The sequence below is a fragment of the Phyllobates terribilis genome, unplaced genomic scaffold (genome assembly GCF_046119375.1).
Source record: "Phyllobates terribilis strain yellow unplaced genomic scaffold, ASM4611937v1 Scaffold_11__3_contigs__length_659146591, whole genome shotgun sequence".
Classification (NCBI taxonomy): Eukaryota; Metazoa; Chordata; class Amphibia; order Anura; family Dendrobatidae; genus Phyllobates; species Phyllobates terribilis.
Genome location: NW_027362771.1, coordinates 156,719,065 through 156,739,625, shown reverse-complemented (window position 1 = coordinate 156,739,625; position 20,561 = coordinate 156,719,065).

The following is a 20,561-nucleotide window of genomic DNA, read 5'->3' as shown; positions in this document are numbered from 1 at the left end:
CCAATAACATGGCAGCAAGTGTTGACTGTGCAGACGGCACTTCCGAGCGCCAACTGGCGGTGTTGGAGCTCAGGGATAATACTGAAAACAGAGTAGCCAGAGGTGTATTTGGAGGAGGTTTTAAATCAGTAGTACAGTGGATGTGGACAGAGCAGGAGAAATTGCCGTCCGCACAGCAGGGGAAAAGCTGACGTTACTGAACCCCAATGACACGGCAGCAAGTGTTGACTGTGCAGACTGCACTTCTGAGTGCCAACTGGCGGTGTTGGAGCTCAGGGATAATGCTGAAAACAGAGGAGCCAGAGGTGTAATTGGAGCAACTTTAAAATCTGTAGTAGTGAGAATGTGGACAGAGCAGGAGAAATTGCCGTCCGCACAGCAGGGAAACAGCTGACGTTACTGAACCCCAATGACATGGCAGCAAGTGTTGACTGTGCAGACGGCACTTCCGAGAGCCAACTGGCGGTGTTGGAGCTCAGGGATAATACTGAAAACAGAGGAGCCAGAGGTGTAATTGGAGCAACTTTAAAATCAGTAGTAGTGAGAATGTGGACAGAGCAGGAGAAATTGCCGTCCGCACAGCAGGGGAACAGCTGACGTTACTGAACCCCAATAACACGGCAGCAAGTGTTGACTGTGCAGACGGCACTTCCGAGCGCCAACTGGCGGTGTTGGAGCTCAGGGATAATACTGAAAACAGAGGAGCCAGAGGTGTAATTGGAGCAACTTTAAAATCAGTAGTAGTGAGAATGTGGACAGAGCAGGAGAAATTGCCGTCCGCACAGCAGGGGAACAGCTGACGTTACTGAACCCCAATAGCACGGCAGCAAGTGTTGACTGTGCAGACGGCACTTCCGAGCACCAACTGGCGGTGTTGGAGCTCAGGGATAATACTGAAAACAGAGGAGCCAGAAGTGTAATTGGAGCAACATTAAAATCTGTAGTAGTGAGAATGTGGACAGAGCAGGAGAAATTGCCGTCCGCACAGCAGGGGAACAGCTGACGTTACTGAACCCCAATGACATGGTAGCAAGTGTTGACTGTGCAGACGGCACTTCCGAGCGCCAACTGGCGGTGTTGGAGCTCAGGGATAATACTGAAAACAGAGGAGCCAGAGGTGTAATTGGAGCAACTTTAAAATCTGTAGTAGTGAGAATGTGGACAGAGCAGGAGAAATTGCCGTCCGCACAGCAGGGGAACAGCTGACGTTACCGAACCCCAATAACATGGCAGCAAGTGTTGACTGTGCAGACGGCACTTCCGAGCGCCAACTGGCGGTGTTGGAGCTCAGGGATAATACTGAAAACAGAGGAGCCAGAGGTGTATTTGGAGGAGGTTTTAAATCAGTAGTACAGTGGATGTGGACAGAGCAGGAGAAATTGCCGTCCGCACAGCAGGGGAACAGCTGACGTTACTGAACCCCAATGACACGGCAGCAAGTGTTGACTGTGCAGACTGCACTTCTGAGTGCCAACTGGCGGTGTTGGAGCTCAGGGATAATACTGAAAACAGAGGAGCCAGAGGTAAAATTGGAGCAACTTTAAAATCAGTAGTAGTGAGAATGTGAACAGAGCAGGAGAAATTGCCGTCCGCACAGCAGGGGAACAGCTGACGTTACTGAACCCCAATGACATGGCAGCAAGTGTTGACTGTGCAGACGGCACTTCCGAGCGCCAACTGGCGGTGTTGGAGCTCAGGGATAATACTGAAAACAGAGGAGCCAGAGGTGTAATTGGAGCAACTTTAAAATCTGTAGTAGTGAGAATGGGGACAGAGCAGGAGAAATTGCCGTCCGCACAGCAGGGGAACAGCTGACGTTACCGAACCCCAATAACATGGCAGCAAGTGTTGACTGTGCAGACGGCACTTCCGAGCGCCAACTGGCGATGTTGGAGCTCAGGGATAATACTGAAAATAGAGGAGCCAGAGGTGTATTTGGAGGAGGTTTTAAATCAGTAGTACAGTGGATGTGGACAGAGCAGGAGAAAGTGCCGTCCGCACAGCAGGGGAACAGCTGACGTTACCGAACCCCAATAACATGGCAGCAAGTGTTGACTGTGCAGACGGCACTTCCGAGCGCCAACTGGCGGTGTTGGAGCTCAGGGATAATACTGAAAACAGAAGAGCCAGAGGTGTATTTGGAGGAGGTTTTAAATCAGTAGTACAGTGGATGTGGACAGAGCAGGAGAAATTGCCGTCCGCACAGCAGGGCAACAGCTGACGTTACTGAACCCCAATGACACGGCAGCAAGTGTTGACTGTGCAGACGGCACTTCCGAGCGCCAACTGGCGGTGTTGGAGCTCAGGGATAATACTGAAAACAGAGGAGCCAGAGGTGTAATTGGAGCAACTTTAAAATCAGTAGTAGTGAGAATGTGGACAGAGCAGGAGAAATTGCCGTCCGCACAGCAGGGGAACAGCAGACGTTACTGAACCCCAATAACACGGCAGCAAGTGTTGACTGTGCAGACGGCACTTCCGAGCACCAACTGGCGGTGTTGGAGCTCAGGGATAATACTGAAAACAGAGGAGCCAGAGGTGTAATTGGAGCAACTTTAAAATCTGTAGTAGTGAGAATGTGGACAGAGCAGGAGAAATTGCCGTCCGCACAGCAGGGGAACAGCTGACGTTACCGAACCCCAATAACATGGCAGCAAGTGTTGACTGTGCAGACGGCACTTCCGAGCGCCAACTGGCGGTGTTGGAGCTCAGGGATAATACTGAAAACAGAAGAGCCAGAGGTGTATTTGGAGGAGGTTTTAAATCAGTAATACAGTGGATGTGGACAGAGCAGGAGAAATTGCCGTCCGCACAGCAGGGTAACAGCTGACGTTACTGAACCCCAATGACACGGCAGCAAGTGTTGACTGTGCAGACGGTACTTCCGAGCGCCAACTGGCGGTGTTGGAGCTCAGGGATAATACTGAAAACAGAGGAGCCAGAGGTGTAATTGGAGCAACTTTAAAATCTGTAGTAGTGAGAATGTGGACAGAGCAGGAGAAAGTGCCGTCCGCACAGCATGGGAACAGCTGACGTTACTGAACCCCAATAACACGGCAGCAAGTGTTGACTGTGCAGACGGCACTTCCGAGCGCCAACTGACGGTGTTGGAGCTCAGGGATAATACTGAAAACAGAGGAGCCAGAGGTGTAATTGGAGCAACTTTAAAATCAGTAGTAGTGAGAATGTGGACAGAGCAGGAGAAATTTCCGTCCGCACAGCAGGGGAACAGCTGACATTACCGAACCCCAATAACATGGCAGCAAGTGTTGACTGTGCAGACGGCACTTCCGAGCGCCAACTGGCGGTGTTGGAGCTCAGGGATAATACTGAAAACAGAGGAGCCAGAGGTGTATTTGGAGGAGGTTTTAAATCAGTAGTACAGTGGATGTGGACAGAGCAGGAGAAATTGCCGTCCGCACAGCAGGGGAACAGCTGACGTTACTGAACCCCAATGACACGGCAGCAAGTGTTGACTGTGCAGACTGCACTTCTGAGTGCCAACTGGCGGTGTTGGAGCTCAGGGATAATACTGAAAACAGAGGAGCCAGAGGTAAAATTGGAGCAACTTTAAAATCAGTAGTAGTGAGAATGTGGACAGAGCAGGAGAAATTGCCGTCCGCACAGCAGGGGAACAGCTGACGTTACTGAACCCCAATGACATGGCAGCAAGTGTTGACTGTGCAGACGGCACTTCCGAGCGCCAACTGGCGGTGTTGGAGCTCAGGGATAATACTGAAAACAGAGGAGCCAGAGGTGTAATTGGAGCAACTTTAAAATCTGTAGTAGTGAGAATGGGGACAGAGCAGGAGAAATTGCCGTCCGCACAGCAGGGGAACAGCTGACGTTACCGAACCCCAATAACATGGCAGCAAGTGTTGACTGTGCAGACGGCACTTCCGAGCGCCAACTGGCGATGTTGGAGCTCAGGGATAATACTGAAAATAGAGGAGCCAGAGGTGTATTTGGAGGAGGTTTTAAATCAGTAGTACAGTGGATGTGGACAGAGCAGGAGAAAGTGCCGTCCGCACAGCAGGGGAACAGCTGACGTTACCGAACCCCAATAACATGGCAGCAAGTGTTGACTGTGCAGACGGCACTTCCGAGCGCCAACTGGCGGTGTTGGAGCTCAGGGATAATACTGAAAACAGAAGAGCCAGAGGTGTATTTGGAGGAGGTTTTAAATCAGTAGTACAGTGGATGTGGACAGAGCAGGAGAAATTGCCGTCCGCACAGCAGGGCAACAGCTGACGTTACTGAACCCCAATGACACGGCAGCAAGTGTTGACTGTGCAGACGGCACTTCCGAGCGCCAACTGGCGGTGTTGGAGCTCAGGGATAATACTGAAAACAGAGGAGCCAGAGGTGTAATTGGAGCAACTTTAAAATCAGTAGTAGTGAGAATGTGGACAGAGCAGGAGAAATTGCCGTCCGCACAGCAGGGGAACAGCTGACGTTACTGAACCCCAATAACACGGCAGCAAGTGTTGACTGTGCAGACGGCACTTCCGAGCACCAACTGGCGGTGTTGGAGCTCAGGGATAATACTGAAAACAGAGGAGCCAGAGGTGTAATTGGAGCAACTTTAAAATCTGTAGTAGTGAGAATGTGGACAGAGCAGGAGAAATTGCCGTCCGCACAGCAGGGGAACAGCTGACGTTACCGAACCCCAATAACATGGCAGCAAGTGTTGACTGTGCAGACGGCACTTCCGAGCGCCAACTGGCGGTGTTGGAGCTCAGGAATAATACTGAAAACAGAAGAGCCAGAGGTGTATTTGGAGGAGGTTTTAAATCAGTAGTACAGTGGATGTGGACAGAGCAGGAGAAATTGCCGTCCGCACAGCAGGGCAACAGCTGACGTTACTGAACCCCAATGACACGGCAGCAAGTGTTGACTGTGCAGACGGCACTTCCGAGCGCCAACTGGCGGTGTTGGAGCTCAGGGATAATACTGAAAACAGAGGAGCCAGAGGTGTAATTGGAGCAACTTTAAAATCTGTAGTAGTGAGAATGTGGACAGAGCAGGAGAAAGTGCTGTCCGCACAGCAGGGGAACAGCTGACGTTACAGAACCCCAATAACACGGCAGCAAGTGTTGACTGTGCAGACGGCACTTCCGAGTGCCAACTGGTGGTGTTGGAGCTCAGGGATAATACTGAAAACAGAGGAGCCAGAGGTGTAATTGGAGCAACTTTAAAATCAGTAGTAGTGAGAATGTGGACAGAGCAGGAGAAATTGCCGTCCGCACAGCAGGGGAACAGCTGACGTTACTGAACCCCAATAACACGGCAGCAAGTGTTGACTGTGCAGACGGCACTTCCGAGCACCAACTGGCGGTGTTGGAGCTCAGGGATAATACTGAAAACAGAGGAGCCAGAGGTGTAATTGGAGCAACTTTAAAATCTGTAGTAGTGAGAATGTGGACAGAGCAGGAGAAATTGCCGTCCGCACAGCAGGGGAACAGCTGACGTTACTGAACCCCAATGACACGGCAGCAAGTGTTGACTGTGCAGACGGCACTTCGGAGCGCCAACTGGCAGTGTTGGAGCTCAGGGATAATACTGAAAACAGAGGAGCCAGAGGTGTAATTGGAGGAACTTTAAAATCTGTAGTAGTGAGAATGTGGACAGAGCAGGAGAAATTGCAGTCCGCACAGCAGGGGAACAGCTGACGTTACTGAACCCCAATGACACGGCAGCAAGTGTTGACTGTGCAGACGGCACTTCCGAGCACCAACTGGCGGTGTTGGAGCTCAGGGATAATGCTGAAAACAGAGGAGCCAGAGGTGTAATTGGAGCAACTTTAAAATCTGTAGTAGTGAGAATGTGGACAGAGCAGGAGAAATTGCCGTCCGCACAGCAGGGGAACAGCTGACGTTACTGAACCCCAATGACACGGCAGCAAGTGTTCACTGTGCAGACGGCACTTCCGAGCGCCAACTGGCGGTGTTGGAGCTCAGGGATAATACTGAAAACAGAGGAGCCAGAGGTGTAATTGGAGCAACTTTAAAATCTGTAGTAGTGAGAATGTGGACAGAGCAGGAGAAATTGCCGTCCGCACAGCAGGGGAACAGCTGACGTTACTGAACCCCAATGACATGGCAGCAAGTGTTGACTGTGCAGTCGGCACTTCCGAGCGCCAACTGGCGGTGTTGGAGCTCAGGGATAATACTGAAAACAGAGGAGCCAGAGGTGTAATTGGAGCAACTTTAAAATCTGTAGTAGTGAGAATGTGGACAGAGCAGGAGAAATTGCCGTCCGCACAGCAGGGGAACAGCTGACATTACTGAACCCCAATAACATGGCAGCAAGTGTTCACTGTGCAGACGGCACTTCCGAGCGCCAACTGGCGGTGTTGGAGCTCAGGGATAATACTGAAAACAGAGGAGCCAGAGGTGTATTTGGAGGAGGTTTTAAATCAGTAGTACAGTGGATGTGGACAGAGCAGGAGAAATTGCCGTCCGCACAGCAGGGCAACAGCTGACGTTACTGAACCCCAATGACACGGCAGCAAGTGTTGACTGTGCAGACAGCACTTCCGAGCGCCAACTGGCGGTGTTGGAGCTCAGGGATAATACTGAAAACAGAGGAGCCAGAGGTGTAATTGGAGCAACTTTAAAATCTGTAGTAGTGAGAATGTGGACAGAGCAGGAGAAAGTGCCGTCCGCACAGCAGGGGAACAGCTGACGTTACTGAACCCCAATAACACGGCAGCAAGTGTTGACTGTGCAGACGGCACTTCCGAGCGCCAACTGGCGGTGTTGGAGCTCAGGGATAATACTGAAAACAGAGGAGCCAGAGGTGTAATTGGAGCAACTTTAAAATCAGTAGTAGTGAGAATGTGGACAGAGCAGGAGAAATTGCCGTCCGCACAGCAGGGGAACAGCTGACGTTACTGAACCCCAATAACACGGCAGCAAGTGTTGACTGTGCAGACGGCACTTCCGAGCACCAACTGGCGGTGTTGGAGCTCAGGGATAATACTGAAAACAGAGGAGCCAGAGGTGTAATTCGAGCAACTTTAAAATCTGTAGTAGTGAGAATGTGGACAGAGCAGGAGAAATTGCCGTCCGCACAGCAGGGGAACAGCTGACGTTATTGAACCCCAATGACACGGCAGCAAGTGTTGACTGTGCAGACGGCACTTCCGAGCGCCAACTGGCAGTGTTGGAGCTCAGGGATAATACTGAAAACAGAGGAGCCAGAGGTGTAATTGGAGCAACTTTAAAATCTGTAGTAGTGAGAATGTGGACAGAGCAGGAGAAATTGCCGTCCGCACAGCAGGGGAACAGCTGACGTTACTGAACCCCAATGACACGGCAGCAAGTGTTGACTGTGCAGACGGCACTTCTGAGCGCCAACTGGCGGTGTTGGAGCTCAGGGATAATGCTGAAAACAGAGGAGCCAGAGGTGTAATTGGAGCAACTTTAAAATCTGTAGTAGTGAGAATGTGGACAGAGCAGGAGAAATTGCCGTCCGCACAGCAGGGGAACAGCTGACGTTACTGAACCCCAATGACACGGCAGCAAGTGTTGACTGTGCAGACGGCACTTCCGAGCGCCAACTGGCGGTGTTGGAGCTCAGGGATAATACTGAAAACAGAGGAGCCAGAGGTGTAATTGGAGCAACTTTAAAATCTGTAGTAGTGAGAATGTGGACAGAGCAGGAGAAATTGCCGTCCGCACAGCAGGGGAACAGCTGACGTTACTGAACCCCAATGACATGGCAGCAAGTGCTGACTTTGCAGACGGCACTTCCGAGCGCCAACTGGCGGTGTTGGAGCTCAGGGATAATACTGAAAACAGAGGAGCCAGAGGTGTAATTGGAGCAACTTTAAAATCTGTAGTAGTGAGAATGTGGACAGAGCAGGAGAAATTGCCGTCCGCCCAGCAGCGGAACAGCTGACATTACTGAACCCCAATAACATGGCAGCAAGTGTTGACTGTGCAGACGGCACTTCCGAGCGCCAACTGGCGGTGTGGGAGCTCAGGGATAATACTGAAAACAGAGGAGCCAGAGGTGTATTTGGAGGAGGTTTTAAATCAGTAGTACAGTGGATGTGGACAGAGCAGGAGAAAGTGCCGTCCGCACAGCAGGGGAACAGCTGACGTTACTGAACCCCAATAACACGGCAGCAAGTGTTGACTGTGCAGACGGCACTTCCGAGCGCCAACTGGCGGTGTTGGAGCTCAGGGATAATACTGAAAACAGAGGAGCCAGAAGTGTAATTGGAGCAACTTTAAAATCTGTAGTAGTGAGAATGTGGACAGAGCAGGAGAAATTGCCGTCCGCACAGCAGGGGAACAGCTGACGTTACTGAACCCCAATGACACGGCAGCAAGTGTTGACTGTGCTGACGGCACTTCCGAGCGCCAACTGGCGGTGTTGCAGCTCAGGGATAATACTGAAAACAGAGGAGCCAGAGGTGTATTTGGAGGAGGTTTTAAATCAGTAGTACAGTGGATGTGGACAGAGCAGGAGAAATTGCCGTCCGCACAGCAGGGCAACAGCTGACGTTACTGAACCCCAATGACACGGCAGCAAGTGTTGACTGTGCAGACGGCACTTCCGAGCGCCAACTGGCGGTGTTGGAGCTCAGGGATAATACTGAAAACAGAGGAGCCAGAGGTGTAATTGGAGCAACTTTAAAATCTGTAGTAGTGAGAATGTGGACAGAGCAGGAGAAAGTGCCGTCCGCACAGCAGGGGAACAGCTGACGTTACTGAACCCCAATAACACGGCAGCAAGTGTTGACTGTGCAGACGGCACTTCCGAGCGCCAACTGGCGGTGTTGGAGCTCAGGGATAATACTGAAAACAGAGGAGCCAGAGGTGTAATTGGAGCAACTTTAAAATCAGTAGTAGTGAGAATGTGGACAGAGCAGGAGAAATTGCCGTCCGCACAGCAGGGGAACAGCTGACGTTACTGAACCCCAATAACACGGCAGCAAGTGTTGACTGTGCAGACGGCACTTCCGAGCACCAACTGGCGGTGTTGGATCTCAGGGATAATACTGAAAACAGAGGAGCCAGAGGTGTAATTCGAGCAACTTTAAAATCTGTAGTAGTGAGAATGTGGACAGAGCAGGAGAAATTGCCGTCCGCACAGCAGGGGAACAGCTGACGTTACTGAACCCCAATGACACGGCAGCAAGTGTTGACTGTGCAGACGGCACTTCCGAGCGCCAACTGGTGGTGTTGGAGCTCAGGGATAATACTGAAAACAGAGGAGCCAGAGGTGTAATTGGAGCAACTTTAAAATCTGTAGTAGTGAGAATGTGGACAGAGCAGGAGAAATTGCCGTCCGCACAGCAGGGGAACAGCTGACATTACTGAACCCCAATAACATGGCAGCAAGTGTTGACTGTGCAGACGGCACTTCCGAGCGCCAACTGGCGGTGTGGGAGCTCAGGGATAATACTGAAAACAGAGGAGCCAGAGGTGTATTTGGAGGAGGTTTTAAATCAGTAGTACAGTGGATGTGGACAGAGCAGGAGAAAGTGCCGTCCGCACAGCAGGGGAACAGCTGACGTTACTGAACCCCAATAACACGGCAGCAAGTGTTGACTGTGCAGACGGCACTTCCGAGCGCCAACTGGCGGTGTTGGAGCTCAGGGATAATACTGAAAACAGAGGAGCCAGAAGTGTAATTGGAGCAACATTAAAATCTGTAGTAGTGAGAATGTGGACAGAGCAGGAGAAATTGCCGTCCGCACAGCAGGGGAACAGCTGACGTTACTGAACCCCAATGACATGGCAGCAAGTGTTGACTGTGCAGACGGCACTTCCGAGCGCCAACTCGCGGTGTTGGAGCTCAGGGATAATACTGAAAACAGAGGAGCCAGAGGTGTAATTGGAGCAACTTTAAAATCCGTAGTAGTGAGAATGTGGACAGAGCAGGAGAAATTGCCGTCCGCACAGCAGGGGAACAGCTGACGTTACCGAACCCCAATAACATGGCAGCAAGTGTTGACTGTGCAGACGGCACTTCCGAGCGCCAACTGGCGGTGTTGGAGCTCAGGGATAATACTGAAAACAGAAGAGCCAGAGGTGTATTTGGAGGAGGTTTTAAATCAGTAATACAGTGGATGTGGACAGAGCAGGAGAAATTGCCGTCCGCACAGCAGGGTAACAGCTGACGTTACTGAACCCCAATGACACGGCAGCAAGTGTTGACTGTGCAGACGGTACTTCCGAGCGCCAACTGGCGGTGTTGGAGCTCAGGGATAATACTGAAAACAGAGGAGCCAGAGGTGTAATTGGAGCAACTTTAAAATCAGTAGTAGTGAGAATGTGGACAGAGCAGGAGAAATTTCCGTCCGCACAGCAGGGGAACAGCTGACATTACCGAACCCCAATAACATGGCAGCAAGTGTTGACTGTGCAGACGGCACTTCCGAGCGCCAACTGGCGGTGTTGGAGCTCAGGGATAATACTGAAAACAGAGGAGCCAGAGGTGTATTTGGAGGAGGTTTTAAATCAGTAGTACAGTGGATGTGGACAGAGCAGGAGAAATTGCCGTCCGCACAGCAGGGGAACAGCTGACGTTACTGAACCCCAATGACACGGCAGCAAGTGTTGACTGTGCAGACTGCACTTCTGAGTGCCAACTGGCGGTGTTGGAGCTCAGGGATAATACTGAAAACAGAGGAGCCAGAGGTGTAATTCGAGCAACTTTAAAATCTGTAGTAGTGAGAATGTGGACAGAGCAGGAGAAATTGCCGTCCGCACAGCAGGGGAACAGCTGACGTTATTGAACCCCAATGACACGGCAGCAAGTGTTGACTGTGCAGACGGCACTTCCGAGCGCCAACTGGCAGTGTTGGAGCTCAGGGATAATACTGAAAACAGAGGAGCCAGAGGTGTAATTGGAGCAACTTTAAAATCTGTAGTAGTGAGAATGTGGACAGAGCAGGAGAAATTGCCGTCCGCACAGCAGGGGAACAGCTGACGTTACTGAACCCCAATGACACGGCAGCAAGTGTTGACTGTGCAGACGGCACTTCTGAGCGCCAACTGGCGGTGTTGGAGCTCAGGGATAATGCTGAAAACAGAGGAGCCAGAGGTGTAATTGGAGCAACTTTAAAATCTGTAGTAGTGAGAATGTGGACAGAGCAGGAGAAATTGCCGTCCGCACAGCAGGGGAACAGCTGACGTTACTGAACCCCAATGACACGGCAGCAAGTGTTGACTGTGCAGACGGCACTTCCGAGCGCCAACTGGCGGTGTTGGAGCTCAGGGATAATACTGAAAACAGAGGAGCCAGAGGTGTAATTGGAGCAACTTTAAAATCTATAGTAGTGAGAATGTGGACAGAGCAGGAGAAATTGCCGTCCGCACAGCAGGGGAACAGCTGACGTTACTGAACCCCAATGACATGGCAGCAAGTGCTGACTTTGCAGACGGCACTTCCGAGCGCCAACTGGCGGTGTTGGAGCTCAGGGATAATACTGAAAACAGAGGAGCCAGAGGTGTAATTGGAGCAACTTTAAAATCTGTAGTAGTGAGAATGTGGACAGAGCAGGAGAAATTGCCGTCCGCCCAGCAGCGGAACAGCTGACATTACTGAACCCCAATAACATGGCAGCAAGTGTTGACTGTGCAGACGGCACTTCCGAGCGCCAACTGGCGGTGTGGGAGCTCAGGGATAATACTGAAAACAGAGGAGCCAGAGGTGTATTTGGAGGAGGTTTTAAATCAGTAGTACAGTGGATGTGGACAGAGCAGGAGAAAGTGCCGTCCGCACAGCAGGGGAACAGCTGACGTTACTGAACCCCAATAACACGGCAGCAAGTGTTGACTGTGCAGACGGCACTTCCGAGCGCCAACTGGCGGTGTTGGAGCTCAGGGATAATACTGAAAACAGAGGAGCCAGAAGTGTAATTGGAGCAACTTTAAAATCTGTAGTAGTGAGAATGTGGACAGAGCAGGAGAAATTGCCGTCCGCACAGCAGGGGAACAGCTGACGTTACTGAACCCCAATGACAAGGCAGCAAGTGTTGACTGTGCTGACGGCACTTCCGAGCGCCAACTGGCGGTGTTGCAGCTCAGGGATAATACTGAAAACAGAGGAGCCAGAGGTGTATTTGGAGGAGGTTTTAAATCAGTAGTACAGTGGATGTGGACAGAGCAGGAGAAATTGCCGTCCGCACAGCAGGGCAACAGCTGACGTTACTGAACCCCAATGACACGGCAGCAAGTGTTGACTGTGCAGACGGCACTTCCGAGCGCCAACTGGCGGTGTTGGAGCTCAGGGATAATACTGAAAACAGAGGAGCCAGAGGTGTAATTGGAGCAACTTTAAAATCTGTAGTAGTGAGAATGTGGACAGAGCAGGAGAAAGTGCCGTCCGCACAGCAGGGGAACAGCTGACGTTACTGAACCCCAATAACACGGCAGCAAGTGTTGACTGTGCAGACGGCACTTCCGAGCGCCAACTGGCGGTGTTGGAGCTCAGGGATAATACTGAAAACAGAGGAGCCAGAGGTGTAATTGGAGCAACTTTAAAATCAGTAGTAGTGAGAATGTGGACAGAGCAGGAGAAATTGCCGTCCGCACAGCAGGGGAACAGCTGACGTTACTGAACCCCAATAACACGGCAGCAAGTGTTGACTGTGCAGACGGCACTTCCGAGCACCAACTGGCGGTGTTGGAGCTCAGGGATAATACTGAAAACAGAGGAGCCAGAGGTGTAATTCGAGCAACTTTAAAATCTGTAGTAGTGAGAATGTGGACAGAGCAGGAGAAATTGCCGTCCGCACAGCAGGGGAACAGCTGACGTTACTGAACCCCAATGACACGGCAGCAAGTGTTGACTGTGCAGACGGCACTTCCGAGCGCCAACTGGCGGTGTTGGAGCTCAGGGATAATACTGAAAACAGAGGAGCCAGAGGTGTAATTGGAGCAACTTTAAAATCTGTAGTAGTGAGAATGTGGACAGAGCAGGAGAAATTGCCGTCCGCACAGCAGGGGAACAGCTGACGTTACTGAACCCCAATGACATGGCAGCAAGTGCTGACTGTGCAGACGGCACTTCCGAGCGCCAACTGGCGGTGTTGGAGCTCAGGGATAATACTGAAAACAGAGGAGCCAGAGGTGTAATTGGAGCAACTTTAAAATCTGTAGTAGTGAGAATGTGGACAGAGCAGGAGAAATTGCCGTCCGCCCAGCAGCGGAACAGCTGACATTACTGAACCCCAATAACATGGCAGCAAGTGTTGACTGTGCAGACGGCACTTCCGAGCGCCAACTGGCGGTGTGGGAGCTCAGGGATAATACTGAAAACAGAGGAGCCAGAGGTGTATTTGGAGGAGGTTTTAAATCAGTAGTACAGTGGATGTGGACAGAGCAGGAGAAATTGCCGTCCGCACAGCAGGGCAACAGCTGACGTTACTGAACCCCAATGACACGGCAGCAAGTGTTGACTGTGCAGACAGCACTTCCGAGCGCCAACTGGCGGTGTTGGAGCTCAGGGATAATACTGAAAACAGAGGAGCCAGAGGTGTAATTGGAGCAACTTTAAAATCTGTAGTAGTGAGAATGTGGACAGAGCAGGAGAAAGTGCCGTCCGCACAGCAGGGGAACAGCTGACGTTACTGAACCCCAATAACACGGCAGCAAGTGTTGACTGTGCAGACGGCACTTCCGAGCGCCAACTGGCGGTGTTGGAGCTCAGGGATAATACTGAAAACAGAGGAGCCAGAGGTGTAATTGGAGCAACTTTAAAATCAGTAGTAGTGAGAATGTGGACAGAGCAGGAGAAATTGCCGTCCGCACAGCAGGGGAACAGCTGACGTTACTGAACCCCAATAACACGGCAGCAAGTGTTGACTGTGCAGACGGCACTTCCGAGCACCAACTGGCGGTGTTGGAGCTCAGGGATAATACTGAAAACAGAGGAGCCAGAGGTGTAATTCGAGCAACTTTAAAATCTGTAGTAGTGAGAATGTGGACAGAGCAGGAGAAATTGCCGTCCGCACAGCAGGGGAACAGCTGACGTTATTGAACCCCAATGACACGGCAGCAAGTGTTGACTGTGCAGACGGCACTTCCGAGCGCCAACTGGCAGTGTTGGAGCTCAGGGATAATACTGAAAACAGAGGAGCCAGAGGTGTAATTGGAGCAACTTTAAAATCTGTAGTAGTGAGAATGTGGACAGAGCAGGAGAAATTGCCGTCCGCACAGCAGGGGAACAGCTGACGTTACTGAACCCCAATGACACGGCAGCAAGTGTTGACTGTGCAGACGGCACTTCTGAGCGCCAACTGGCGGTGTTGGAGCTCAGGGATAATGCTGAAAACAGAGGAGCCAGAGGTGTAATTGGAGCAACTTTAAAATCTGTAGTAGTGAGAATGTGGACAGAGCAGGAGAAATTGCCGTCCGCACAGCAGGGGAACAGCTGACGTTACTGAACCCCAATGACACGGCAGCAAGTGTTGACTGTGCAGACGGCACTTCCGAGCGCCAACTGGCGGTGTTGGAGCTCAGGGATAATACTGAAAACAGAGGAGCCAGAGGTGTAATTGGAGCAACTTTAAAATCTGTAGTAGTGAGAATGTGGACAGAGCAGGAGAAATTGCCGTCCGCACAGCAGGGGAACAGCTGACGTTACTGAACCCCAATGACATGGCAGCAAGTGCTGACTTTGCAGACGGCACTTCCGAGCGCCAACTGGCGGTGTTGGAGCTCAGGGATAATACTGAAAACAGAGGAGCCAGAGGTGTAATTGGAGCAACTTTAAAATCTGTAGTAGTGAGAATGTGGACAGAGCAGGAGAAATTGCCGTCCGCCCAGCAGCGGAACAGCTGACATTACTGAACCCCAATAACATGGCAGCAAGTGTTGACTGTGCAGACGGCACTTCCGAGCGCCAACTGGCGGTGTGGGAGCTCAGGGATAATACTGAAAACAGAGGAGCCAGAGGTGTATTTGGAGGAGGTTTTAAATCAGTAGTACAGTGGATGTGGACAGAGCAGGAGAAAGTGCCGTCCGCACAGCAGGGGAACAGCTGACGTTACTGAACCCCAATAACACGGCAGCAAGTGTTGACTGTGCAGACGGCACTTCCGAGCGCCAACTGGCGGTGTTGGAGCTCAGGGATAATACTGAAAACAGAGGAGCCAGAAGTGTAATTGGAGCAACTTTAAAATCTGTAGTAGTGAGAATGTGGACAGAGCAGGAGAAATTGCCGTCCGCACAGCAGGGGAACAGCTGACGTTACTGAACCCCAATGACACGGCAGCAAGTGTTGACTGTGCTGACGGCACTTCCGAGCGCCAACTGGCGGTGTTGCAGCTCAGGGATAATACTGAAAACAGAGGAGCCAGAGGTGTATTTGGAGGAGGTTTTAAATCAGTAGTACAGTGGATGTGGACAGAGCAGGAGAAATTGCCGTCCGCACAGCAGGGCAACAGCTGACGTTACTGAACCCCAATGACACGGCAGCAAGTGTTGACTGTGCAGACGGCACTTCCGAGCGCCAACTGGCGGTGTTGGAGCTCAGGGATAATACTGAAAACAGAGGAGCCAGAGGTGTAATTGGAGCAACTTTAAAATCTGTAGTAGTGAGAATGTGGACAGAGCAGGAGAAAGTGCCGTCCGCACAGCAGGGGAACAGCTGACGTTACTGAACCCCAATAACACGGCAGCAAGTGTTGACTGTGCAGACGGCACTTCCGAGCGCCAACTGGCGGTGTTGGAGCTCAGGGATAATACTGAAAACAGAGGAGCCAGAGGTGTAATTGGAGCAACTTTAAAATCAGTAGTAGTGAGAATGTGGACAGAGCAGGAGAAATTGCCGTCCGCACAGCAGGGGAACAGCTGACGTTACTGAACCCCAATAACACGGCAGCAAGTGTTGACTGTGCAGACGGCACTTCCGAGCACCAACTGGCGGTGTTGGATCTCAGGGATAATACTGAAAACAGAGGAGCCAGAGGTGTAATTCGAGCAACTTTAAAATCTGTAGTAGTGAGAATGTGGACAGAGCAGGAGAAATTGCCGTCCGCACAGCAGGGGAACAGCTGACGTTACTGAACCCCAATGACACGGCAGCAAGTGTTGACTGTGCAGACGGCACTTCCGAGCGCCAACTGGTGGTGTTGGAGCTCAGGGATAATACTGAAAACAGAGGAGCCAGAGGTGTAATTGGAGCAACTTTAAAATCTGTAGTAGTGAGAATGTGGACAGAGCAGGAGAAATTGCCGTCCGCACAGCAGGGGAACAGCTGACATTACTGAACCCCAATAACATGGCAGCAAGTGTTGACTGTGCAGACGGCACTTCCGAGCGCCAACTGGCGGTGTGGGAGCTCAGGGATAATACTGAAAACAGAGGAGCCAGAGGTGTATTTGGAGGAGGTTTTAAATCAGTAGTACAGTGGATGTGGACAGAGCAGGAGAAAGTGCCGTCCGCACAGCAGGGGAACAGCTGACGTTACTGAACCCCAATAACACGGCAGCAAGTGTTGACTGTGCAGACGGCACTTCCGAGCGCCAACTGGCGGTGTTGGAGCTCAGGGATAATACTGAAAACAGAGGAGCCAGAAGTGTAATTGGAGCAACATTAAAATCTGTAGTAGTGAGAATGTGGACAGAGCAGGAGAAATTGCCGTCCGCACAGCAGGGGAACAGCTGACGTTACTGAACCCCAATGACATGGCAGCAAGTGTTGACTGTGCAGACGGCACTTCCGAGCGCCAACTCGCGGTGTTGGAGCTCAGGGATAATACTGAAAACAGAGGAGCCAGAGGTGTAATTGGAGCAACTTTAAAATCCGTAGTAGTGAGAATGTGGACAGAGCAGGAGAAATTGCCGTCCGCACAGCAGGGGAACAGCTGACGTTACCGAACCCCAATAACATGGCAGCAAGTGTTGACTGTGCAGACGGCACTTCCGAGCGCCAACTGGCGGTGTTGGAGCTCAGGGATAATACTGAAAACAGAAGAGCCAGAGGTGTATTTGGAGGAGGTTTTAAATCAGTAATACAGTGGATGTGGACAGAGCAGGAGAAATTGCCGTCCGCACAGCAGGGTAACAGCTGACGTTACTGAACCCCAATGACACGGCAGCAAGTGTTGACTGTGCAGACGGTACTTCCGAGCGCCAACTGGCGGTGTTGGAGCTCAGGGATAATACTGAAAACAGAGGAGCCAGAGGTGTAATTGGAGCAACTTTAAAATCAGTAGTAGTGAGAATGTGGACAGAGCAGGAGAAATTTCCGTCCGCACAGCAGGGGAACAGCTGACATTACCGAACCCCAATAACATGGCAGCAAGTGTTGACTGTGCAGACGGCACTTCCGAGCGCCAACTGGCGGTGTTGGAGCTCAGGGATAATACTGAAAACAGAGGAGCCAGAGGTGTATTTGGAGGAGGTTTTAAATCAGTAGTACAGTGGATGTGGACAGAGCAGGAGAAATTGCCGTCCGCACAGCAGGGGAACAGCTGACGTTACTGAACCCCAATGACACGGCAGCAAGTGTTGACTGTGCAGACTGCACTTCTGAGTGCCAACTGGCGGTGTTGGAGCTCAGGGATAATACTGAAAACAGAGGAGCCAGAGGTGTAATTCGAGCAACTTTAAAATCTGTAGTAGTGAGAATGTGGACAGAGCAGGAGAAATTGCCGTCCGCACAGCAGGGGAACAGCTGACGTTATTGAACCCCAATGACACGGCAGCAAGTGTTGACTGTGCAGACGGCACTTCCGAGCGCCAACTGGCAGTGTTGGAGCTCAGGGATAATACTGAAAACAGAGGAGCCAGAGGTGTAATTGGAGCAACTTTAAAATCTGTAGTAGTGAGAATGTGGACAGAGCAGGAGAAATTGCCGTCCGCACAGCAGGGGAACAGCTGACGTTACTGAACCCCAATGACACGGCAGCAAGTGTTGACTGTGCAGACGGCAGCAAGTGTTGACTGTGCAGACGGCACTTCTGAGCGCCAACTGGCGGTGTTGGAGCTCAGGGATAATGCTGAAAACAGAGGAGCCAGAGGTGTAATTGGAGCAACTTTAAAATCTGTAGTAGTGAGAATGTGGACAGAGCAGGAGAAATTGCCGTCCGCACAGCAGGGGAACAGCTGACGTTACTGAACCCCAATGACACGGCAGCAAGTGTTGACTGTGCAGACGGCACTTCCGAGCGCCAACTGGCGGTGTTGGAGCTCAGGGATAATACTGAAAACAGAGGAGCCAGAGGTGTAATTGGAGCAACTTTAAAATCTATAGTAGTGAGAATGTGGACAGAGCAGGAGAAATTGCCGTCCGCACAGCAGGGGAACAGCTGACGTTACTGAACCCCAATGACATGGCAGCAAGTGCTGACTTTGCAGACGGCACTTCCGAGCGCCAACTGGCGGTGTTGGAGCTCAGGGATAATACTGAAAACAGAGGAGCCAGAGGTGTAATTGGAGCAACTTTAAAATCTGTAGTAGTGAGAATGTGGACAGAGCAGGAGAAATTGCCGTCCGCCCAGCAGCGGAACAGCTGACATTACTGAACCCCAATAACATGGCAGCAAGTGTTGACTGTGCAGACGGCACTTCCGAGCGCCAACTGGCGGTGTGGGAGCTCAGGGATAATACTGAAAACAGAGGAGCCAGAGGTGTATTTGGAGGAGGTTTTAAATCAGTAGTACAGTGGATGTGGACAGAGCAGGAGAAAGTGCCGTCCGCACAGCAGGGGAACAGCTGACGTTACTGAACCCCAATAACACGGCAGCAAGTGTTGACTGTGCAGACGGCACTTCCGAGCGCCAACTGGCGGTGTTGGAGCTCAGGGATAATACTGAAAACAGAGGAGCCAGAAGTGTAATTGGAGCAACTTTAAAATCTGTAGTAGTGAGAATGTGGACAGAGCAGGAGAAATTGCCGTCCGCACAGCAGGGGAACAGCTGACGTTACTGAACCCCAATGACAAGGCAGCAAGTGTTGACTGTGCTGACGGCACTTCCGAGCGCCAACTGGCGGTGTTGCAGCTCAGGGATAATACTGAAAACAAAGGAGCCAGAGGTGTATTTGGAGGAGGTTTTAAATCAGTAGTACAGTGGATGTGGACAGAGCAGGAGAAATTGCCGTCCGCACAGCAGGGCAACAGCTGACGTTACTGAACCCCAATGACACGGCAGCAAGTGTTGACTGTGCAGACGGCACTTCCGAGCGCCAACTGGCGGTGTTGGAGCTCAGGGATAATACTGAAAACAGAGGAGCCAGAGGTGTAATTGGAGCAACTTTAAAATCTGTAGTAGTGAGAATGTGGACAGAGCAGGAGAAAGTGCCGTCCGCACAGCAGGGGAACAGCTGACGTTACTGAACCCCAATAACACGGCAGCAAGTGTTGACTGTGCAGACGGCACTTCCGAGCGCCAACTGGCGGTGTTGGAGCTCAGGGATAATACTGAAAACAGAGGAGCCAGAGGTGTAATTGGAGCAACTTTAAAATCAGTAGTAGTGAGAATGTGGACAGAGCAGGAGAAATTGCCGTCCGCACAGCAGGGGAACAGCTGACGTTACTGAACCCCAATAACACGGCAGCAAGTGTTGACTGTGCAGACGGCACTTCCGAGCACCAACTGGCGGTGTTGGAGCTCAGGGATAATACTGAAAACAGAGGAGCCAGAGGTGTAATTCGAGCAACTTTAAAATCTGTAGTAGTGAGAAGGTGGACAGAGCAGGAGAAATTGCCGTCCGCACAGCAGGGGAACAGCTGACGTTACTGAACCCCAATGACACGGCAGCAAGTGTTGACTGTGCAGACGGCACTTCCGAGCGCCAACTGGCGGTGTTGGAGCTCAGGGATAATACTGAAAACAGAGGAGCCAGAGGTGTAATTGGAGCAACTTTAAAATCTGTAGTAGTGAGAATGTGGACAGAGCAGGAGAAATTGCCGTCCGCACAGCAGGGGAACAGCTGACGTTACTGAACCCCAATGACATGGCAGCAAGTGCTGACTGTGCAGACGGCACTTCCGAGCGCCAACTGGCGGTGTTGGAGCTCAGGGATAATACTGAAAACAGAGGAGCCAGAGGTGTAATTGGAGCAACTTTAAAATCTGTAGTAGTGAGAATGTGGACAGAGCAGGAGAAATTGCCGTCCGCCCAGCAGCGGAACAGCTGACATTACTGAACCCCAATAACATGGCAGCAAGTGTTGACTGTGCAGACGGCACTTCCGAGCGCCAACTGGCGGTGTGGGAGCTCAGGGATAATACTGAAAACAGAGGAGCCAGAGGTGTATTTGGAGGAGGTTTTAAATCAGTAGTACAGTGGATGTGGACAGAGCAGGAGAAAGTGCCGTCCGCACAGCAGGGGAACAGCTGACGTTACTGAACCCCAATAACACGGCAGCAAGTGTTGACTGTGCAGACGGCACTTCCGAGCGCCAACTGGCGGTGTTGGAGCTCAGGGATAATACTGAAAACAGAGGAGCCAGAAGTGTAATTGGAGCAACATTAAAATCTGTAGTAGTGAGAATGTGGACAGAGCAGGAGAAATTGCCGTCCGCACAGCAGGGGAACAGCTGACGTTACTGAACCCCAATGACATGGCAGCAAGTGTTGACTGTGCAG